The 22,523-nt window shown below is 35.2% G+C and overlaps 1 protein-coding gene across 1 annotated transcript in view; it reads right to left on the reverse strand.

Annotated features, from left to right (window-relative positions):
* LOC145260355 (uncharacterized) overlaps nucleotides 1–18,085 on the reverse strand; it is a 29,393-nt gene extending 11,308 nt beyond the window's left edge. Inside the window, exons 1-2 of the mRNA XM_080118288.1 lie at nucleotides 17,455–18,085; nucleotides 5,092–5,219 (exon numbers count right to left, since the gene is read on the reverse strand). The gene's annotated coding sequence lies outside the window, so the exon portion shown is untranslated. The remainder of the gene's footprint in view (nucleotides 1–5,091; nucleotides 5,220–17,454) is intronic.
* Nucleotides 18,086–22,523: the final 4,438 nt, after the last annotated feature.

The following is a 22,523-nucleotide window of genomic DNA, read 5'->3' on the forward strand; positions in this document are numbered from 1 at the left end:
GTAAATTGGGTAGAATTTGATTACTTATGGGGATGGCTCAATGTGAACTTGTTTACATTGGATTTGAAGGCTACCAAGTTGTATTCAAGCGAGAAGCAGATCAACGGAACAATGTTCCACAGACGGGCAGTTCTGGGAAAAAAGTTTTGTTCATAGAATCTGTGTTGTTTTACTCATCTTCATAGTTGTTGTTATTTCACCACATTTCGGTTGGTTGGTTGTTTTTGTTTTACGGCATATCAACACTTTTCAGGTTATTTAATGCCGAATCCAGTTATTTTTAAGAAAATTTTTTGGTCAGAGTTGACCTGGGAGCAATGGTAAATAAAGGGTGGCTCCACATTCCCCAAAGCCCGCAAGTTGAGGCCTCACCATCAGATATAGTTTAAGTTTATATACAGGACCACCACATTTTGGCCAACTAGTTCTCTTCTGAAAGTTGAAGGTTCAGTGCAGATTGACTAAAACGTTTCATTCAATATTCTGCCCAGGTTTCCAAGTTTGGCAGAAAGAATTAAAATACGAATAATCAATCTTCCTTTTAAAAATTCAGAAACATGTTTTTGTGAATTTTAGATTTACAGTCTGTTATCAAACAGATCTTTTTTTATATATGTGTGTCTATAACCAGATGACGAAATCCCAGATAATACTTCATTGTATTGTATTTTTCCGCCACAGTTCAGCACTTGTATTTCATTAATATGAAAATATTTTAGAAAGAAAATCAAATGTTTTGAAAAGCTATTAATTTATAAGATGTGTTAACTTCTCTATACAAGGTTCTGACCATCAGTTGATCATACTTTTCCATGTTACAATCATTAAAACAAAACAATCACAACTCAGTAACATGGGGGGGGGGTCAAATATTTATTCAATATTTCGAAGCTATACTTACTCAAAAATACAACTATATATATATATATATATATATACAGGGTGTCTAAAAAGTCACTAAAAGGTTTTGAACTTAAATAGATTCTTTATTTTTGAGTGACTTTTTGAACATATATACATATACAGGCATATAAGCAAAAATAAAAAATGTTCTCTGAAATATTAAATATTGAATACTGTATTATTATTGATTGAAGACGGTACAACAACTGAAAATTAATGAATTTTCAAATATTGCTTCGGTAATCATAAAAAAAAAAGATGGCAGCCATTAGAAAATATCCCGGCCTGGACAAAGTATTTTTCTGGAAGTAATTAAATTTTTTTTTTTTTTTTTTTTAACATGGAGGTCACTACTTATCAAGGCCCAGAGGCCACTCAGGGATAAGGGTTATTGCATGTACAGTAATCAATGAGATAGTATTGTAGTAATCATTAGTATTGGAGATTTGATAGTGTCTTGTGAAAGATTGGCAAGGGGGGATGAGAGATTGGAGCTCAGACGAGCACTTGCCATGGAAATAACGCTAAAACAAAGACAGGCTCTTATTTACCAGGCTCGCAACGTCTCTTCTGTGGGAGACAGGTTGCAGGGAAGAGAAAAGGGCATCCCCCACTAAGCTACAAAGTCTATTTTGTACTCTGTCAAGATAAGATAGGCAGTTTTTAGCAGCTCCTGCCCAGATGTGGCAGCAGTACTCCAGCAGTATTCCATCCTTGGACGTACTTGGCTTTTATACAGATAGAGAATTGCATCAGTATGAGATATCTTCTGGAGCGGTAGAAGGATCCCACCATTTTCCCAGCGTTCTTGGTAACAGACATGATGTACGTGTTCCATTTCAGATCAGGAGTAAAGGTCAAGCCCAAAAGCTTGTCAAAACATGGAACCTCCCCAAGACAAGAGCCATCCATTTCAATTGATGCCAGATGGGGATCAGAGCGTTGATGATGTAAAGATAGAAGCTTGGTTTTGGATGCATTAAAGGTAACCAGCCACCTCTTCCCCCACTGTACCACATGCTCAAGATCAGAAGAGAGAGAATCAGAGAGAACCTTGTCATTTACAGCCTTTAATGTGTTGCCATAGATGGTCATGTCATTAGCATAGATGTCAACGAATGATTTAAGTATGTGTTTTGGGAGATCATTGATGTAGATCAGGAAGAGAGTTGGGCCCAGGATGGACCCCTGAGGGACTCCAATATTAATACTGTTGGCCTCTGATTTCTGCCCATCAGCTACTACTCTTATGGACCTATTGGAGGGAAATGATTTAATGATTGAGAAAACTTTACCAGTGTTACTGTAGCTGGAAATCTTGTGAAGTAGGTCCTTATGCCATATCTTATTGAAGGCCTTTAATATGTCAAGAGTAATTGCCCTGGAAAGGAAGCCTTTGTCAAGAGATTCACTAATCCCATGTGATATAACCATTAGCACATCTGCTGAAGATCTTGCGGAGCGGAAACCATATTGCATGTCACTAAGAAGGTTGTTTCTGCTGAGGTGGTTGACTACTTTATTTAATATGAATTCCAACAACTTACTCATGACACACAGGAGACTTATTGGTCTGTACTGAGAGGGAGATGACTTTTCACTTGAATTCTTAAATACAGAGAATACTGATGAAGTTTTCCAGGGTGTTGGAAAGCACTTCTCCTTAAGACAACATTTAAACAGTTTTGTAAGTATGGGAGCAAGTTCTGGTTGGAGCTTTTTCAGCACTATAACTGGAATGCCATCAGCGCCAGTTGCTTTACTGGAATCAAGGTTCTTGGTTAGCTTGCCAGCCTCACGCACAGATATTTGTATGTTGCATAGCGTGTTGTCTGTTATAGGAGGAAATACGGGGAGTTGATGGCCTTCGTCGCATAGGGTAGAATTATAGCTGCAAAGTTCTTGGCAAATAGTCTGGCCTTGTCTGATGCTGACATGATGACCTCAGGTCCATTGATGATGGTTGGGATGTTCAGGATCCTGTTTGCTATTTGCCAAAACTGGTGGGAACCAAATCGCTACTCAGCTACTTTGGATTTAACGGACTGAGCATATAACTCTTGCATTTTTTATTACTCTTTTACAGTGGTTGCTGGCAGTCCTGAAAGCAGCTTTAGTCTCAGTACATCTATTACGTTGGTAGCTATGGAAAAAGTGATTTCTGTGCGCGATGGCAGCAGCACATTCTGGGGAGAACCATAGCTGGTTGTTAGGTTTTTGTTGGAATTTTTTGGATGGTAAAATCGGTCTATACCTACAATTAACAATTCTGTTAGGTCTGATACTATAGAGGCACATCCTTTTTAAACATGGAATGCAGAGGTAGATTGGATATGAATGTACAGAATACAGTACGGTGGAGAGGTATATCTAAAGACTTATTACATTTCATTTTTATCTTAACTGCTACAATGGAGTGGTCGGAGGATCCCAGAGGAGATAGAACGGAACATGAACACAGCTCAGGGGAAGTAGTGAGGAAGAGGTCTAGAAGGCTTGCGTACTGACCGGTAGTATTGGGCACACGGGTGGGTTCGTGAACAATCTGAGTGAGGTCATAAGCAGTGGCAAAATCACGACAGAACCTCCCCTCATCATCGGTCTTATTTGAGTGGGTCAGCCATTTCACATTATGGACATTGAAGTCACCGCAAATGTGAATGTTAGCCGAAGGATGAGCAGACAGGATGTGGTCAATTTTTACAGATATGCTCTTAAAGATAGTAACCCCACTATTGTGGGGGCGATAGAGGGAAAATATAAATGCAGTGGTGTAAGCAAGTACAACCTGGAAGCACATATAAGGTAAATTAGGGTCTTCTCTGGAGATATCCCTACCACATGGAAAGCCATTTTTAATGTAGGCACATATTCCATGCCCATGGCGATCTTGAGGGTCAGATTTAAATGTTAAGTATGAGTATCCTTTAATTATGAATTCGTCTAGGGAAGTGGTTGGCCCTATGCCAGTTTCACTTAGAAAGAATATGTCCGGTTTCGTCTCCTGTAATTGTGTTTCAACCTCTGGAAGGTTGGAACGTAGACCCCTGATGTTGGAGAAGGAGACCTGGTAGTAGGAGGATGGGGTTCTCGGTTTATTTGTGTTTTGTTTTTGGAGATTTGTCATATGATGTTTTGGGATTTGTGGAACAGGTCGATAGACTTGGTTGGAGCAGGACAGAGGGGGAAAGTAAGAGAAAAAAAAGACAAGAAATCTTTTTTTTTGTAGCACATAAGGTAAAGCCGTAACAATTACCCACTAGTATGGCATCGAGGCCCTACCAGAAACTATTGTATGGTCCAGAATCCATTCACCAAATGGCAATACAGCAGCCCTGGTACTTTGCACTTGCTGATAGGACAACCTTCTTAGTGGTTAATCCAAGGTTCGGTTCTCTGACTATCAGGCGGATAACATCACCCCAGATGAAACGTTTACCTCCAGCACCCTTACTAGTGACATAACCACAAGGATAGACATAGAAACAGAAATTTTCCGACATCTCAAGCTACTGTTTACAAAGTACTGCTGATCTGGAAAGCAGCTTTTTCTTCACCCTTTGTCAGAAAAATCACTCATTGGAAATGAGGACTGAAGGACAAAAAAGGAGAAGCAAGAGTTACTGGAGCTGCTGATAACACATCCACATGCATTATCTACTCTCCATTAAAAAAAAAGGTGAGAGGACTTATTAATATCTACTTAGTATAAGTCCGTTGCCCCATTCCCAGTTTAGGACAGTACTTTAAGATAGTCTCCTCTCCCATATTAATGCATGGATACTTTTTGCCTTTATCTACCTCGAGCTAGAATGTTCGACAATTCCAGCTCCACCCCATAATAAATATGCTATAATGGAACTTTTATCAAATTGGAAAATCTGGTTAAATTTTAACTTGTTTAAAAAACTGGTTAAGAAGTAATACCTTTAGGGTTACATATTAACTTTAGACTAGCTAGAAGTAATGCATACTTTAGAGAAAAAAAAAAAAGAAGCCGCATGTATTTGAGTTCAAATAATATGCAAGTATAATTTGGGAAATGTTCAATTTAATAGGATACTTTTTTTTTTCTCGTTTAGAAAAATTGAATTTAGAATTGAATCCAGTCATGGGTAAGATAGAGTTAAATTAATTGCAAGCAGGTGCAGATTAGAGACTATTCAGTCTTGTTATCGCCACACTTACCTGATGTGTGTGTTTGTTCCTGAGTTGTTACTGGAATCTACAGATGCCATCATGGAATTCTCCTGGATTTTGCCAAAGAGAATTTACAATGGACAACATTTTACATCCATAATAAATAAATCCTTAACCTGCAAAAAAACAAAATAAATAAATAAATAAAAATTACATTATTGCTGAAGCACAGAAAATTGAAGCTTCATTGTTGACTTCAAGAGAGATCACCCAACTATGGCCAACATAATGATGTTGAAAAGATCACCTGATTTTGAAAACTTATCTAGACATGATTTCTGCAAATGGATTTATACATAGAAAACAAAGTTAGCGGGATTCTCAGAGTTATATCTGAATAGCATTGCATCTTATAAATCGATATTTGGTTCTAACTAACCAGCTATGTAAATTTTCAATCTGTGTTCTTGATATAATAACAAAAAATCCAATTGATTTTATATTCTATTCAACCTAATAAATCGATTTCAATAGTATACACCATTTACTTTCATTGGATAATCAACAGAAATTATTATTTAATTAAAATGGAAAATTCAAAATGGCGTTTACAATCGTTGGGTATCTATTTTACTTTATTTATATTATAGCTATGTTTCAAGGATTTAATTCAAACATTTATTATACTGTGATGAAGGAAGAGGTGATTTTGAACAAACTCCAAAATGTGACTGGTTTGAAAGCAAGTTGGAATTTTTGCAGGAAGATGCAAACTGAATATTATTACAACCAATGAAAATCGTTATTTTTATTTCTATTGTTATTTTTATGGTAAGTGCTCAACTGAACTCCAATCTATCATTTCCCCTTGCCAAACTTTCACAAAAATACTCAACTAACTACAACCATAATAGACAATTTTCCCCCACTCTCTATCTGTGCATAAATCTAAATGTAGATTCCATGAACAAAGCTTCTTTCCCAGAACTGCCCGTCTGTGGAACACTGTTCTTTTAGTCTGCTTTTCACTTGAATACAACATGGTAGCCTTCAAATCCAATGTAAACAAATTCTTATGTGAGCCGTCCACATAAATAATCAAATTCTACTCAATTTACTCCATTAACAATTACTACACTATCATTTTACATTCATTAACCCTTATCCTTGAGTGGTCCTTAGGCCTTGATAAGTGGTGACTCCCAAGATTAAAAAAAAAAATGTTTTAAACCCCCAAATTTAACAAGCTGATGCAAACAGAGACCTCTATAAATACGAGGAAATAATCAGGGAAAGGATATCAAACCTGGCGTACTTTGAAGGGCACAAAAAAATGTTCATCACCCCATCCCCTTGCCTTGGGCTGATGGGGGTGGGGGATTGGTGAAATGAAAAATAACACTTCAAAACTTAAAACTCCATCGCATGCAGCTACACACACACTAACAAGAACAAGATAAACCAATGTGTCACCTTAATGAATGGTGTTTATTATTTATTTATTACTAAGCTTTATTAACGTTTACTGTTACGGGTCTGTGTGTTCTTATCAATGTTCTTACATATACGTGTGAGGGTGCGTGTTCTTACGTATAAACGTGTGTCCTTACGTGCAGTTCACTGTTATATGTGTGTGGGGGTGTGTGTGCATGTGTGTTTGCTATTCTTCTACAGTTTCTTCTTGCCTTGGGGAGTTTCTGAGACGTGTATGTGCAAACAATATAATACGAACATTACCTGGTTTGCCTTAGCCAGCGCATGACATCTTCTTGGTCGCTGGTCTTCCATCCTGCTGGGGAGTGATGCTGCAGACAGATTCATGAATGAACAACAAGATGGAATTGAAGCTTCAATCTTTTTATTCAAGGCAAGCCTAACATCTCATACCCTGGTCGTCGGGAGAGACCCGAAATCTCCCATCTGCATTCCTCTGCTTCCCAAACCAACTCTCCCCATGTGGTCATCAACCGGAAGGCCTACGACCACAATTCCGTGTCACGCCTTAATTTCCGGTACATTCTAATCTAGGTTCTTCAAGGTGACTTGGGTTTGATGCCTGTCAAACCCAACCTTTCTGATCCTGCTAACTCGCTGATGGGAAATGAAAATATGCTTATATAACTTTCTATTCCTAAAACTACCTATATAGCAATTAAACTGGGATTCCCAATACTACAAATACATACTTGTTAGATAATAGCCGTGTAGAAGCATTTAATTGTCAATTATCTGTTTATCTATCTATCTATCTATCTATCTATCTATCTAATTATCTATCTGAGTGGACAACAGATTTGAATGATGACATGTTTTGACATGTATTGTATCCAACTTTCTACCTTGTCAGTTTGCACCAGAAGTATCCGAACTAGGACCAGACGTGATGTGTTATGTGTTGCAAGCATAGTTTGAGTTGGATTTGAAACATGGAACAAGCAAGATGGGCTAAGAGGGTCTTCCCATGAGGAAGATGAATAAAGAAACCACAAGCCAAGATTTACTCCAGTTCTCCTGTGACGAAATGCCTGAAGAGTGAATAAAATATATATAAAAACACTCATTCGTCTTGGGTCTTGAACCGTTTCCTTTAAACAGGTTCCAGCTCTCCCAAGGATGGTTGGCGAATCCCAAGAAGCAACCAGTAGCAGAATATTTATATCGTCATATTATGTGTATTATATGTTCTGACACGCATGCACTAACACCATTAGATGAATCACGGGTCATTAAGATAGACATTAAGGGATCTGAGGACAACAGTCTGTTATATATCACATAATGTACATAGATACATATATATGGCCCATTAAGAAAATATAAATATGATTAAGATAATAACAACACTATACACAACATAAGAATATTTAATTCTTTCAACCATTGTTATAGATATAAAATCATCAGTAAGAATTTAAAAAATACTCTTCATTCTTGTTCAGCATTGATAAGGCTGTGCATTACTATTGATTGCCAAAGAGTTTCTTGGTTTGGACGTGTCGTGGGGACATTTCTAGAATGGATGTTATGACCAGGTCTGGTAACCAGATTCCTCAGTGTTAAACACAATAAAACGATAGGCACATCCCCTTTAAAATCAGCAGCAGAACACGTTTGTTGTCATGTTACGTGTATTATATGTTCTGACACGTGTTCACATATTCACCAACACCACTAGAAGAGTCACGGCCCGTTAAGATATACATTAAGACAGGAGGACAACAGTCTGCTATACCACAAACACAACGTACATACAGTTATATACACCCCATTAATTAAGAAAATATATAGTATACAATTTAGTGATAACAACACAACATACTTACACAGTGCAACATTGTCTATTACTCATACATGCACACTAACACTAACAAATATATACAGACATACACAGCCCAATCCTTTGTGTCTAACCAAACAAGCAGAAAAACTACGAAGTAGTGTTGGAACGATTATCAGAATCAGAATCGAAATAAATCGCAACTTTTGGGCATATCGGAAAAGGATGCGCTCATTTTCCCCAAAAAACGATTCCTTTGAATGTTTGATTTGTTCCTTTTTTTTGTTTAAAACTTAATTTTCGTACTAATGATGAAACGATAATTCTTTATTGATTTAAAACTAACAGTAAAATGAAAATCTATAGGTCAACCTCCACAAATTTTTACGAAAATATATGCGCATGTTACATTAGTTTTTATGGTACCCCCCCCCCAACTTCCCCAATAAATGTAACTCTATATTTAGAAATTTAAAAAGAATCGGAATCGGTAATTGTATCAGAATCAAAAATTTAGTACGGAATTGGTAATTGTATCAGAAGAGGTAAAAATATTAGAATCATCCCATCATTACTACGAAGTGGAGACAAGACTAAAGAAACGAGAAAGAGCAAAAAATGAAAGAGATTGAACCTCTACTCCTTTCCAGAAGAAAAACTGGACCAAAGCATCTTCCAAACCCTCACTCCCGTCAGACTTTTAACACCTATCAGCATACCTACTACACCCCGTCTATCTCACTCTTCAGGGAGAGCTTCTGAGACTGAGCAAGAATTAAAAAAAAAAAAAAAAAAAAAGGAGTCAATCTATATCCCCCAAACCCAAAGGGACAAACAAAATAAGAATCTGTGGCGTAACGGATAAAGCATTAGGGACAGTCAATTGAAACTGACACTTTTCTAGAAGTTGAAGGTTAAATTCTTAGTGCAGATGATACTAAGAATACAACAATTACTTAGAACTTTTAATCGGTCATGGCTGATAGAACAAGAGCATGCTACCTCTATGGCTTAAATAAAGGGTTCTGTCCCAAATTCCACGCAGACTCTTGAGTTTGACAAGATACACCTGAAGAAGGTCAAAGGTTATGTCCAAAATGTGCAAATAACACTTAAAATGTGAACAGTAGTCTGAATAATCCAAATGGTACAAAGAAAGCTCCCATTGTTACTCGTAGAGCAGATATGCAAAGCAGATCCTCTGCAAATGATGGCAGACATCACATCGCAGCAAATAAGAATGTTAAAACTATCAACAACCAAAAAGTTGAAAATTCCTGAAAGTTCCCCAATGTTCTGATAATGTCGTTCTTGATGCCCAAGCAGGTGGCCTAGAGCCTGTGGTGACGGAAGCATCCATCTCTCAAGAAATTTGAACATAAAGCTGAAGATTCAGCTCCTATTTAGCGCCCACCCCCACCTTTTTACGGCACTGTTAAGCTAACTTTTCTTTTAGAGGTTGGATCGATTGAGTTACAAGCAAACTACTAACAGGTAGCCTAGGGCAGACCTGCAGCATCCTCACTTCTGAGAGTTCAGAGCTGGTGATCAACACTGAATAGTACTTATGTTCATGTACTTAACTTTGGCAAGCCTTTACACCAGGGTCATGAGATCCTGATGCAGTGCTGCTTATGTGCCAGGGGATCTCCTGGCTCATAACATACACATGGCTGTGCTACAAGAAACCCACTGTTTTGATGAAAGATGTTATTTATCTCCCTCCCCATAGCAGGAAGATGTGACACAAGGGTTGAAAAGTATAATTGAACAGGAAGAGCACTCTGGCCTGCAAAAATATCTGGACAGCCCTGTCAGGCGATTAGCAATAAACTAAACCTTTATCAAAGAGAGAAGGCAAGTCTTGAAAGGGTGGATTTTCTTTAACTGCATAAAGATAGCAACATGCTGGAATCAACACGGCAAAAGCCATTTCACAAATGGTCTTTTCCGTGTTGATTTTAGAAGTGATCTGAAGTGATCTTGCAATTTCAATATCTTTTCAACATTCGGCAGAGATAATGCGAGGGGAGTTTCTTTGTTTAGAGGGTTGTACCCTCCTCGCAAATGTAAACATTGTACTCACATATGCAAAAAGAAGGCTAGTTGCAGTCAATATCGACATTAATAATAGCAAGTTTCAGAATGTCGTAGACGGAGAATGTTTCAATTTTACAGTAATTGGAGGTGTTCCTAATGAGTTTGGCATGGTTATTTTTTATGCATGATTGGAATGTCATTCGAAGATAGGATGGGCGGAACCAGAAACTGGGATAGCAGTGTAAGACCATGTGTGCTCGTTCTTGATAACGAACGACGACCTCCAATGCTGTTTGCTGTTGATTTCTTCTCTTCTGGACATGTTGTCGTCTTTCATATTGACTGCTGAAAGGTATGTACTGCACAGTGGTTCACAAGTATAAAAATATAAAATAAAACAAAACACAAAAAACACAAACTCTGACACATTCTGCAAATGTCAATTACACTCTGGATGTGTGTGTGTGTGACACCATCGACCTTCTGAATGCTAAGGTCCACATTTACGTCTATTGTTGCGGCCATGTTCATCAGTCAGTTGATCAATTCATTTTCATATGCACTAGTATTGGGATAATTAATTGGAATCAGAATCAGAAAAATTGTGAATATTTTCCAATGCCAAAAACGATTCTTTTAAATTTTTGTGAACAATTTTTCATTTCTGGTGCTAATTGATAAATGATAAATATTTATTGATTTTAAACTGTAAAACTAAAATCACCCACCCACAACTGTATTTTTTTTTTTTTACATTTGTGAAAATATATGCACATATTATTTCAATGTTGGGTCTCAATAGAAATGCATTTGACAAATCGATATTTGACTCTGACTAGCCGTTTTTGTTTTCTTTTTTCCACTATGCTATTAGCACCAACATATTTTGCTTTGATTCTGTTTCTTATTACTTAGGCTGACTAGGACTTTATACTATAACATAAGAATCCATTCACCAAGTAAAGCAGTTTATTAATGTTAGTGAATCTTTCAACTTCTCATGAGTCAGAGAATAATGCTTGTAAAATCATTATGAAAGAATTATCTAAAAAATATGGCAGAAGAAGGGATTACCTCAGGATCCTTTCCGGATGATGATGAAGACAGGTCAGCAAACCCAATCGGAGGGATCGTTTCAGCCTCATCAGGAGGGGCAATGCAAACTTACCATTAGCATATGTACTAGTGTTGGAATGATTAATCAGAATCAGAAAAATTGTGAATCTTTTCCAATGCCAAAAACGAGTCTTTTAAAATTTGTTAACAATTTTTTTTTTATTTCTGGTGCTATAATGATAAAATGATAAATATTTATTGATTTTAAACTGTAAGACTAAAATCACCCACAAGTTTTTTTTCTTTTTTTACATTTGTGAAATTGTATTATTGGGAATCCCAGCTTAATTGCTATATAGGTAGTTTTAGAAATAGAAAGTTATGTAAGCATATTTTCATTTCCCATCAGCGAGTTGGCAGGGTCACAAAAGGTTAGGCTTGACAGGTATCAACCTAGATAGAATGCACCAGAAATTAGGGGTGACACGGGAATTGTGGTCGTAGGCTTCCGGTTGACGACCACATAGGCTGAGAATTGGTTTTGGACAGCAGAGAATGCAGACAGGAGATTCGGCTCTCCGATAACCAGGGTCCGAGATGATAGGCTTGCCTTTAATAAAAGATTGAGGCTTCATCCCATCTTGTTGTCATTAATGAATCTGTCTGCGGTGACCACTCCCCAACGAGATGGCAGACCAGCGACCAGAAGATATTATCTGCTGACCAAGGCAACAAGGTATGTACGTATTATACATTTGCACATACACATCTCGAAGACTTTCAGGACAAGAAACGGTGTAAGGATAAGAACACCCACCCACACACACACATAACAGTGAACTGCACATAACATACGTAAGAGCATACACACCCACACACATATAAGAATGTTGATAAGAACACACAGACCCGTAAAAGTAAAAGAAATCGTAAAAAGAATAGTAAACAAGAAACGTAAAAGAGAACGATTAGCAACAGAAACGTTTAATAATAATAGTAATAAATAAATAATAAACAGGACAGCAAACATTTACGGTAACAAAAATATGCGCACATCTTACATGGGTTTTTACGGTAACTGGAGAAAACAACTCTATAGCTAAATATTTAGAGATTTAAAAAGAATTGGAATCGGTAATTGTATCGGAACTGGACAAATTTTGAAATAGTCCCATCACTAATATGTACATAAAAAAAAACTTCCTTTGTACTCTCTTTTCTCCTCACCTTTTCTTCTCTCTCACTCCTCCCCCTCCCCACACTTCAACTCTTGTGTTTTTTCTTTCTTTGAAATTTATTGGAATTGTCTGATGAGATCGGTAGGATAATATTGTTGTCCTGTCAATTGAAACAATCTGTAATGATTTAAACTAAAAAAAAATACTCGAGGTTGAAATAATAAAGACATATTTCGGTCTACTTAAGTATTGAACACATTCCTTCTGTTTTTTTTTTAAATATAAATCCTAATATATATGTGTGTGTGTGTTTACATAGGCATCACCACTTATCAAGGCCTCCTAATATAGAGGAAATTTCTAACTAGTTTTTTAGAGTCTAAATCCATCGTTGTACTTTTCATGTTGATTCATGATGGAGATGTTACTACCGATCACAAATATAAAAATATAAAATAAAACAACACAAAAAAAAAAAAAAACACAAACTCCAACACATTCTGCAAATATCAGTTGTACTCTGGGTGTGTGTGTGACACCATTGACCTTCTGAATGCTAAGGTCCAGAACTACATAGTCGTCTGCCAAGGTCATGTTTGTCAGTTGACCTCAGCTAATCTCGATCTACTTAGAGCCACAATCTGCATTCCACTATCCAAAACTGGAAAACTGTTCTTAGCTGTTGCAAACCCAAGACTCTCTGTAAACTGTTCCTAACTGGTGTAAAACTGTCGCAAATTAATCGCCACATCTAAAACTGTCTCTAAATCTATCTTCTTTACGTCTGGTCTTTTGTCAACCACACCTTGATTAACAATCCTATTATATTTTCCTTTGTGTACCATGGTGAACAACCTCCATCTCAACTGTTCTACTGATAAACTTATTTCCTTTTTTTTTGTGTTATATGTCTTTCCTATTTTTTTTTATTTCCTAATACCTTGGCGGGGGGGGGGGTAACGTCGATAGTATTTTTGGAATGAGAGCAGTCTGTCTAACCTGATGGCCTAGTGTGATCTTGTTGACAGGTTCTGTCCCAATCAGTCGAAGTGAGAAATGTGGACATGGAATTGTAGTGCGTCTTTCTGCTCAACTACTTTAACAGGAAGTTAGAATAGGACATGCAAGTTTTCTATCTGAGTACACATTCCACTTAGACCATAAATTGATTATGACCCATTTGAATTTAGTAATTAGACCTAAGCTAGCTGGGTACTGGAAGTTAAATACTGTTTTAGTAGAGATCTGTAACTTTCAGGAAATGCTAAAATCACTTCTTCAGCAGGCTGCAGTGGGGATGGTAACTGCAAGTACGTGATAGGTTTTACTCGAAATGACTCCTCATATAATAATGTTAAAGATAAGAAACATTTTTAATGCCTACACGAACTTATTTTTCTTCACATCATCCACAAACACTATTTAGTGACTTTACCAAAAAACTATTTGATCAATTTACATGATTTTTTTTTTATATGATATTTTCATTCCGTGTCTGGTACGTACACCATAAAGATTTGGCGCTTCTTCGGAATAAGAATGAAAATCAAAAGCCGCAAAATTGAATTTCGGGTTTGTATTACTATAAACATAGATTCGAAAAAGTTGTCAAAAAACAAATATATAACAAATAAATGTTATCAAAGGCAAGATAAGTTACTTTTCTACCTAACTGGATACTTTTTTTAGTGTTTTTATTCAATGCAACATGTTTATTCAGTTCGAAAAACATACAGTGTTTACCGATGTATTAGAAAGTTTTTAATGGCACCGGATTCTCTATTGAACACGGCAAGTTTGGGAAAATGAGTTAAAAACAAAAAATATACAAAATACTGTTAAAAACCCACCGAATATATGTCAGCCTATGTCACAGTAACATATATTGAGCGAGTTTCTAACAGTTTTGTCTAGTTTTTATTTATAACCCCTTTTCTCAAACTTACCGTGTGAATTGGGCGCCATTTTAAATTTTCCAATACATCGATAAACACTATGTTTTTCGAGCTGAATAAACATGTTACGTTAAATAAAAACACTAGAAAATTATCCAGTTAGGTAGAAAAGTAACTTATCTTGTCTTTGATAACATTTATTTGTTATAGGTTTGTTTTTTGGCAACTTTTCTAATCTATGTGTACAGTAATAAACCTTGAATTTCCATTAAAAACCAATGTTATCTACTTAATTTTCATGTCACAATTAGTTAAATATATTGCATTATTACATGAAACATGTACTTTCACGAGTTCACTATTCATTCATCCGCCATTATTTTGAGGAGAAATGTAACAAGACAAACTGCAGTTATCTCTCCTATTTTTATTTTAGTATAACTTGCAATTTGTTTGAAAACTGTTTTCACTTTTCATTAATAATTAACTTTCTACTGAATCTACTCTATCATTTTTCGTAATTTTTGGATATTTTACTAATTCCGAAATGACAATTAAGTAGATTATATTGGTTTTAACTGAAATTGAATATTTCGATTTTTCATGTTCGATCTTATTCTGAAGAAGCTCCAACGATTTTTCTGCTTTTTTTTTTATTGTTTAAAAAATTTGTTTTTTTTTTTTTTAATTAGTTTGAATTGTGAATAAGAACCCCCATTTTTAATTAATTAGTTATCTTAAAGCAGAAAAGTTCAAGATAATCAAAAAATCAAGTATTATGATCCATGTGTGTGTGGGTGTGTTTGTCCCCTTTAACCAAAAGAACCAGGATTTTCGAATACGCCCCTATCGTATATTTCGTTCAATAGAGTCCCTTAACTGCGGAAATAATAATTCCCTTAATTTTGGATTCAACGAAATTAAATTTTATTTCTTGTCCGGAAATAAAATTCTAATTTACAATTTTTTTTATTTGAAGAATCGACATTTAATTCCATGCTTTAATCGCTGACGACCATGTTGTGTTTTGCTGTTGTTTTGTTTTTTTGTTTTTCTTGTATAAAAAATAGTTTTATTTTATTTTTGTTTTTTTCATACGAAAAATAAATTTTACCAGAATTTAAATAATTAAACAACAAAAGCAAATAAATAAAAATATAAGGAGATAATTTAAAAATAGCAAATTATTCAAAATAGAAAGTGACCGCGACGGGTAAATATTTGCCATAAGATATTTAATTTTAAAAGCAGAAAATTCTTTTAAATAAGTTTAAATGCTAATAAAAATTTCAGTGATTTAAAATTATTTTATTCCATAAAATATTATGGTGCAAGTCCAAAATCCAACCTACTTAAAAAAAGAAAAAGCAAAATCTTGTAATGGCTACGATATACTATTAATCGCTAAAAATCATAAAAATGATTTTCGGGGCTTATTTCGAAGTACACTTAAAAAAAACAAAAACAAGAATACAGACAAATCTTTATAATGAACGTACTCATCACGGAATGAAGATATTATATTTAAAAAAATCACGTAAAATTGATCAAGTATTTTTTTGTTTTAATTAAGAAAATCAAATTTTATGAGGAAGTGAGGAGGGGCCGAAAGCGGCCATATTGTTTTAAAATGTGTTAAAATTCAAGGGCGACAATTCAATTCGACTGCAGAGATTTTGTTTGTAGTACAAAATAATTAAAACTTTTTAATCACTAAAAATCGTAAAATTTGATTTTCTTAATTAATTGATCAATTTATGTGATTTTTGGAATATAACATTTTCATTTCGTGGCGGGTCTACAATTTATTTAAAAAAATTAAATTGAATTCTAAATAAGAACTAATATTAAAAACAATCGAAAACTTATTGATTCGGGACGTTAAAATCGTATTAAAGAATTCGAATTCTTTATTCCAGGACCAGATTGAGAATTTTCGTCTAAGAAATCTTTTCTTTTTATCCAAACATTTTGGGAAAATTCCAAACGAGATAAAATCCAACAGTCCCTATAGTACGATGGAGACGAAAGAAAAGGGGGAAATATTCTTTAAAAATAAATAAAGAGTTTTAAAGGGGGAAAAAGGCATCAGCGTTTTATTAAGTCGAATCTTTTTCATATATAATTTGCCATCCATGTGTTTTTCACGCAACTATGTGACTTACACATTGAAGTACCATTTGGCACTTCTGCAGATTACGAATCGTGCCATTTTTAAATATATGAGATTTTCAAGTTAAATTCAATCTTTGCAGTATTTTTTGTTTATGAAATTGTCAAATTAGAGTACAGAATAGTTAACAATGCCCATCTTCTCATGTTAAGAGTTGATTTTTAATAACATTATTTCAGCACGATTCGTAAACTGCAGAAGTGTACCTTATTTATTGAAAAAAAAATAACTAAAAATGAACTAAAATAAAACGATTTTTAAGAAATCCTATTAAACAAACAAACAAAAAAATTACGAAATTAATGCATTTTATTGATTTTTGTTAAGTTTTATAACGATTTGGTTCTTTTAAAAGCACACATACACAAATTAAAAAAAAAAAAAAAGATAAAATGCGAAAGTCTTACTCTTTGTGGGATTTAAAAACGACCGATCGAATTTTATTGTAAAACTTATTTTCTTGTAAATAACATATTTATATTTATTAGATTATTTCTCTATCGAAAAGTGTAGATATTTTCGATACTTATGCAAAATACGGGCCGTACTGAAATAACGCTATTATTTAGAAACACATTCTGAACATGGGAGGGGCGTTTTGTAACTATTCTGTACTTTCACCTAACGCTGGGTAAAACAAATTTTGAAGAATAAGTCGTAAGAAAGATGAAAGAATTTTTATTTTCTTAATTCTTCGTTATTATTTTTTTTTTCTGGAAAAATGATTTTGTGTGCGTTTGGTAAATAAGCATAATTAAAATAATTAAAAAACAAAACAAAAATAATTATTACCTCTTTTTATCTTTTTCTTCCTCCTGAGTCTTCGTTTTTTCCATTGGATTTGAATTCTTTAAAGAAACTGAAGTTGTTTTTTTTTTTTCGGAGATTTCAAGCTTTTTTTAAATGTTAGATTTCAGTAAGTTCCCAGAGAGTTGGATTTTTCGGCGAAAACTCCGAAAGAAAAAGCTGTAAAGAAATGGTAAACATTGTTTATTTTATTCTCTTTTTTTTTTTTTTTTTTTTTAACTATTTGTTTGTTGTTTTATCTTCTTAAGAGAAAAAACAAAAAACAAAACAAAACAAACAAACAAACAAAAAAAACACAAGAGAATAAGGGTAGCGTTGTGGGATCCACCCTCGACCGATCTAAAGAATGGGAAATTCTTTTGTGCGTGTTTTCGCGTCTTTTTAGACTGAAGACAACAACAGTAAAAGCAAAGATGAAAGAGGGGGGGGGACAAAGGTTTGGTTTAAGATTATTACAGAAAGAAACGGTAAAAAATAGTTCTGCTACCAATCCAAGAGAAATGGAAACGGAATGAAGATGAAAATTTAAAAAAAAAAACGGATGAGAGAAGGGGGGGGGGGCTGAGATTATTCTCTGCTGTCGCTGCTGCTGCTGCGATTCCGCCTGGCTGCTGCTGCTGTTTACCTCCGTTGTTGTGGGGGCGGGGCGGTGATAAAAGTACCCTTTTTTTAAAACCATTTTTACAAAGAATAAAGTTCCCAAGAAGGGAGTCTCTGTTTCATCTTAAACTAACAGTGATAAATTCTCGGTAGACAACCCGACTATGCCCCAGTTTATGAAATATTTTAACTTCTGGACTTTTTGCTAAAAAAAGTAAATATTTTGTTTTTGTAGGACAAAGTTGGAAAAAACGGACGCAACCTTATCATAAAAATAAGAATTAATTAACAAAATTATATTTTTACGTTTAAAAAATATATAGCTCGTGTGCTTTTTCTCGCCTCTACGTAACTAACTTACCTTTTGGTTAGGAACAAAGATTAGTATTTTTTCAAACTTCATTTTTTTTTTCTCTCGATTAGTAAAATGTATATCCTTCTAGACTGAGACATTAATTTTTTTTTCTTCTGTCCTAATCCAGAGTTCCCCTTTTTGAGAAAACTGGATTTTCCCCACGTTAAAAACTGAATTTGTGCCCAATTCTGCTCTCAAGTAAATAATATTTTAATAAAAAATATATTGGCAACCATATTCGCCCATGTATGGAGTACTGTTGTCACATCTGGGCTGGTGCATCTGCTGCTTGTCTCTCGCTCCTGGACAGGGTTCAAAAGAGAGTCACCAACCTGATAGGTTCTGAACTGTCATCTAGGCTTCAGCCTCTGTCCCATCGACGAGATGTTGCATCCCTCTGCCTGTTCTACAAATACTTTAATGGTGAATGCTCTGACGAACTGCAAACACTTGTACCTCCCCGACGTAACTACCCCCGACAAACCCGACAAGCTACTAAGTCTCATCCCTTTACAGTAGAGATCCCTAGGTGCAAGAAAGCCTTTTACTCCAATAGTTTCTTCCCCAGAACTGCGGGTCTTTGGAACTCCCTTCCGGGATTCTGCTTTCCCAACTGCAATCATATGCAGAAGTTCAAGTGTAATGTTAACAAACATCTTTCTACTCTTCTCCCTCCATAATGACCCTGCTAATTAAGTCCCTAATAGTAGCCCCCTGCTTCAAAGTGGCACTGTGCCTTGTTTGGGGTGAAAATTGAATAATAAAAAAAAAAAAAAGAAAAAAAAAAAGAATTAATAAATAACATTTTGGGGCAAACCTAACCTGTACAAGAGTACCCATCTTCTAAAAATGCCTGTTTTACACTTAAAAAAAAAAAAAAAAAAGAAACTTTTCCCGACGATTTTCATAGATTACAGACTTAAGTAACCAAAAAAATGTTGAAAAAAAAAAAAAAAATTAATGACTTTTAAGAAGAGGGTTCACTTTCTTGTTATAATGTTCTACTTCATTGGCAATGAAGTAGAACGCTATAACGAGAAAGTGAACCCTCTTTTTAAAAGTCATTATTTTTTTTTTTTTTTGCTACCCGACTTACTGTCCATTTCTTTACCGATATTTCACGTGATTAGAACGTTATAACGAGAAAGTGAACACCCTTCTTAAAAATTATTAATTTTTTTTTTCAAAATTTTTCTGTTAATATGATACTCAAGTCTGTAATCTATAATTTTCGGGGGGGGGGGGTAAAAAGTGAAAAACATGCATTTTCAGGTAGTGTGAGCACTCTCGTACTCGTCCGCCACAATTTTTAAAAAATAAGTATTTGTTTTATATTATTTTCCTTATTACTTTAAAAAGTGAATTTGTTGTGTAAATTACGTAGTCGTGACATAACAGATACACACGTGAAGAGATAATTACCTAAGTAACATTTTGGCCTTCAGGCCAAGATCACAGTGTAGTATCTGTTAACCTTTTCTGTCCTCGGTCAGTGGAGGAGGAGAAACCTTCATGACTGAGACAATTTTTATTTTTGTTCCTATCCAGAGTGCTCCTTTTTGGGGAGCTGCATTTTCCCCACATTAAAACCCCACCTTGTGTCTAACTTTGCCCTCGTGGGGAGGCAAACAAATAGGAATATTAAAGATATACTTTATTTTAAAACATTTTTTACTGTGGATTTATATATATACTCTTGTTCACCCCAAACAAGGTATATTGCCACTTGGGACCATGTCTCCAGGGGACTATGTGAGGAGATGAGCAAGATATCTGTTTCCATTACATTTAAAATTCTGCATGTCAGTACAATCAAGGCAGCAGAAAACAGGGAGGGAATTCCAAAGTCTAGCAGTCCGAGGGAAAAGTAGAAGATTTTCCAGCATTTAGGAACCTGAATAGTGAAGAGGTGTGATGTTTTTACTAGATGCGTTTGTCGAGAATACGTATGTTGAGGGGGTACAACTGCAATGAGTTCATCAGGACACATTTCATTAAAATACTTGTAAAACAGGTATGGGGATGCAACATTATGGTGATGGGACAGAGGTTGGAGGTTTTATATTATCTCTTCACGTATGTGTGTGTGTTTTTCTCGTGACTACGTAATTTATATATTGAATTAATTTTTTTTATAGTAAATAATTTTTTTTTAAATTCTACATCTATTAATTCGTCTGTTATCTTCAAACCACAGCAGATGTTGAAGCTTGGTGGTTGGAAAATTGTTTATGCAGTACCAGTGTTCAAGAATTTTGGTGAAAGAACTGATCCACAAAATTATTGATGAGACGTTTCCAATATTTTTTCAGGTTCCAATACAACTACCGATTCTGTTCAAAATTCCGGATTCTTATAGTTACAGATTCTGATTCCAATTCTTTTAAAGTTTTATAAATATAAAGTTGTTTTTTGTTTTGTAGGCTCAGATCACTGCAAAAACTCAATTTTTTTCTGATTCCAATACCCAAAAAAGATCTGATTTTTTTATTCCCGATTCTGATTAATTGTGATAGTCCAGCACCTTACTAATGCTAAACTGACATTTATGCACTACTAGGATGGAATCACTTATTTGGTTTTCAGTTGGGACATGACGAGAGTGCATAGCAGGGGCAGACAATAACTTTCACTGATTTTTTTTATTTCATTACAAAAAAAAATGTTTTATTATGAAAATTTTAAATTCTGAAAGAAAAATAATTTTTTTAAAAATTCACATGCATTTCAATAATGCAAGATCATGTTTTATTAAAAAAAAAGTCTATTTTATTTAAAAAAAAACAAAAGAAACTCAACTCAGTTTATTGTTATTATAAGTTTCTTATATTTAATTTAATTCCAGATATGTATTACAAAACCTTTATGTTCATGTTTTATTAAAAATTCAGCTAACATTCACGTATGTGGAGACTTTAATGTTCACAATGTGGAATGGTTGCCTCACTCAAACAAGACCGATGATGAGGGGAGGTTCTGTCATGATTTCTCCATTGCTTATGACCTTACTCAGATTGTTCACGAACCCACCCGTGTGCCCGCCACTGACGGTCAGTATGTGAGTCTCCTAAACCTTTTTGCACAACTTGCCCTGAACTATGTTCAGTTTCCGTTCTGTCTCCTCTTGGATCTTCCGACCACTCTGTTGTATCAATTAAGATAAAAATGAAATGCAATAAGTCCCCAGACGTACCTCTCCATTGTACAGTATATCGATACACTATGGCTGACGGGGATAGCTTTCGTACATTTATATCAGATCTACCTATGCGTTCCATGTTTAAAAAAGATGTGTCCTGTATAGTATAAGACCTGACTGAATGGTTAATTGTAGGTATAGACCGTTTCATACCCTTGAAAAAGTTCCTGCAAAAACCTAACAGCCAGCCACGGTTCTCTCGAGAATGTGCTGCTGCCATTGCGCACAGAAATCACTTTTTCCATTGCTTCCAATGTAATAGATGTATGGAGACTAAAGCCACTTTCAGGACTGCCAGCAACCATTGTAAGAAAGTAATAAAGAATGCAAGAGAGTTGTATGCTCAGTCCGTCAAGTACAAAGTAGCTGAGCAGCGACTTGGTTCCCACCAGTTTTGGCAAATAGCAAACAGAATCCTGAACAGAAGCGTGCGTTGTATCCTAACCATCATCAATGAACCTGAGGTCATCTCGTCAGCATCAGATAAAGCCAAACTCTTTGTCAAGAATTTTGCAGCTAATTCTACCCTATGCGACGAAGGCCATCATTTCCTCCTGAATAGAAGCATGTGCTCTATCCCAACTATCAGCAATGGATTTTAGGTAATCTCGTCAGCATCAGAAAAAGCCAAACTCTTTGCCAAGAACTTTGCAGCTAATTCTACCCTTTGCGACCAATATTTCCTCTTGTATCAGAAAACACGCTATGTGATATACAAATATCTGTACGTGATGTTGCCAAGCTAATCAAAAACTTTGATTCCAGTAAAGCAACCGGCCCTGACATTATTCCAATTATAGTACTCACAAAACTTCAACCAGAACTAGTGGCCATACTTACAAAACTGTTTAAACGTTGTCTTAAGGAGAATTGCTTCCCATCACCCTGGAAAATCTCATC

The sequence above is a fragment of the Euprymna scolopes genome, chromosome 36 (assembly GCF_053919585.1).
Source record: "Euprymna scolopes isolate OS-2025 chromosome 36, ASM5391958v1, whole genome shotgun sequence".
Classification (NCBI taxonomy): domain Eukaryota; kingdom Metazoa; phylum Mollusca; class Cephalopoda; order Sepiida; family Sepiolidae; genus Euprymna; species Euprymna scolopes.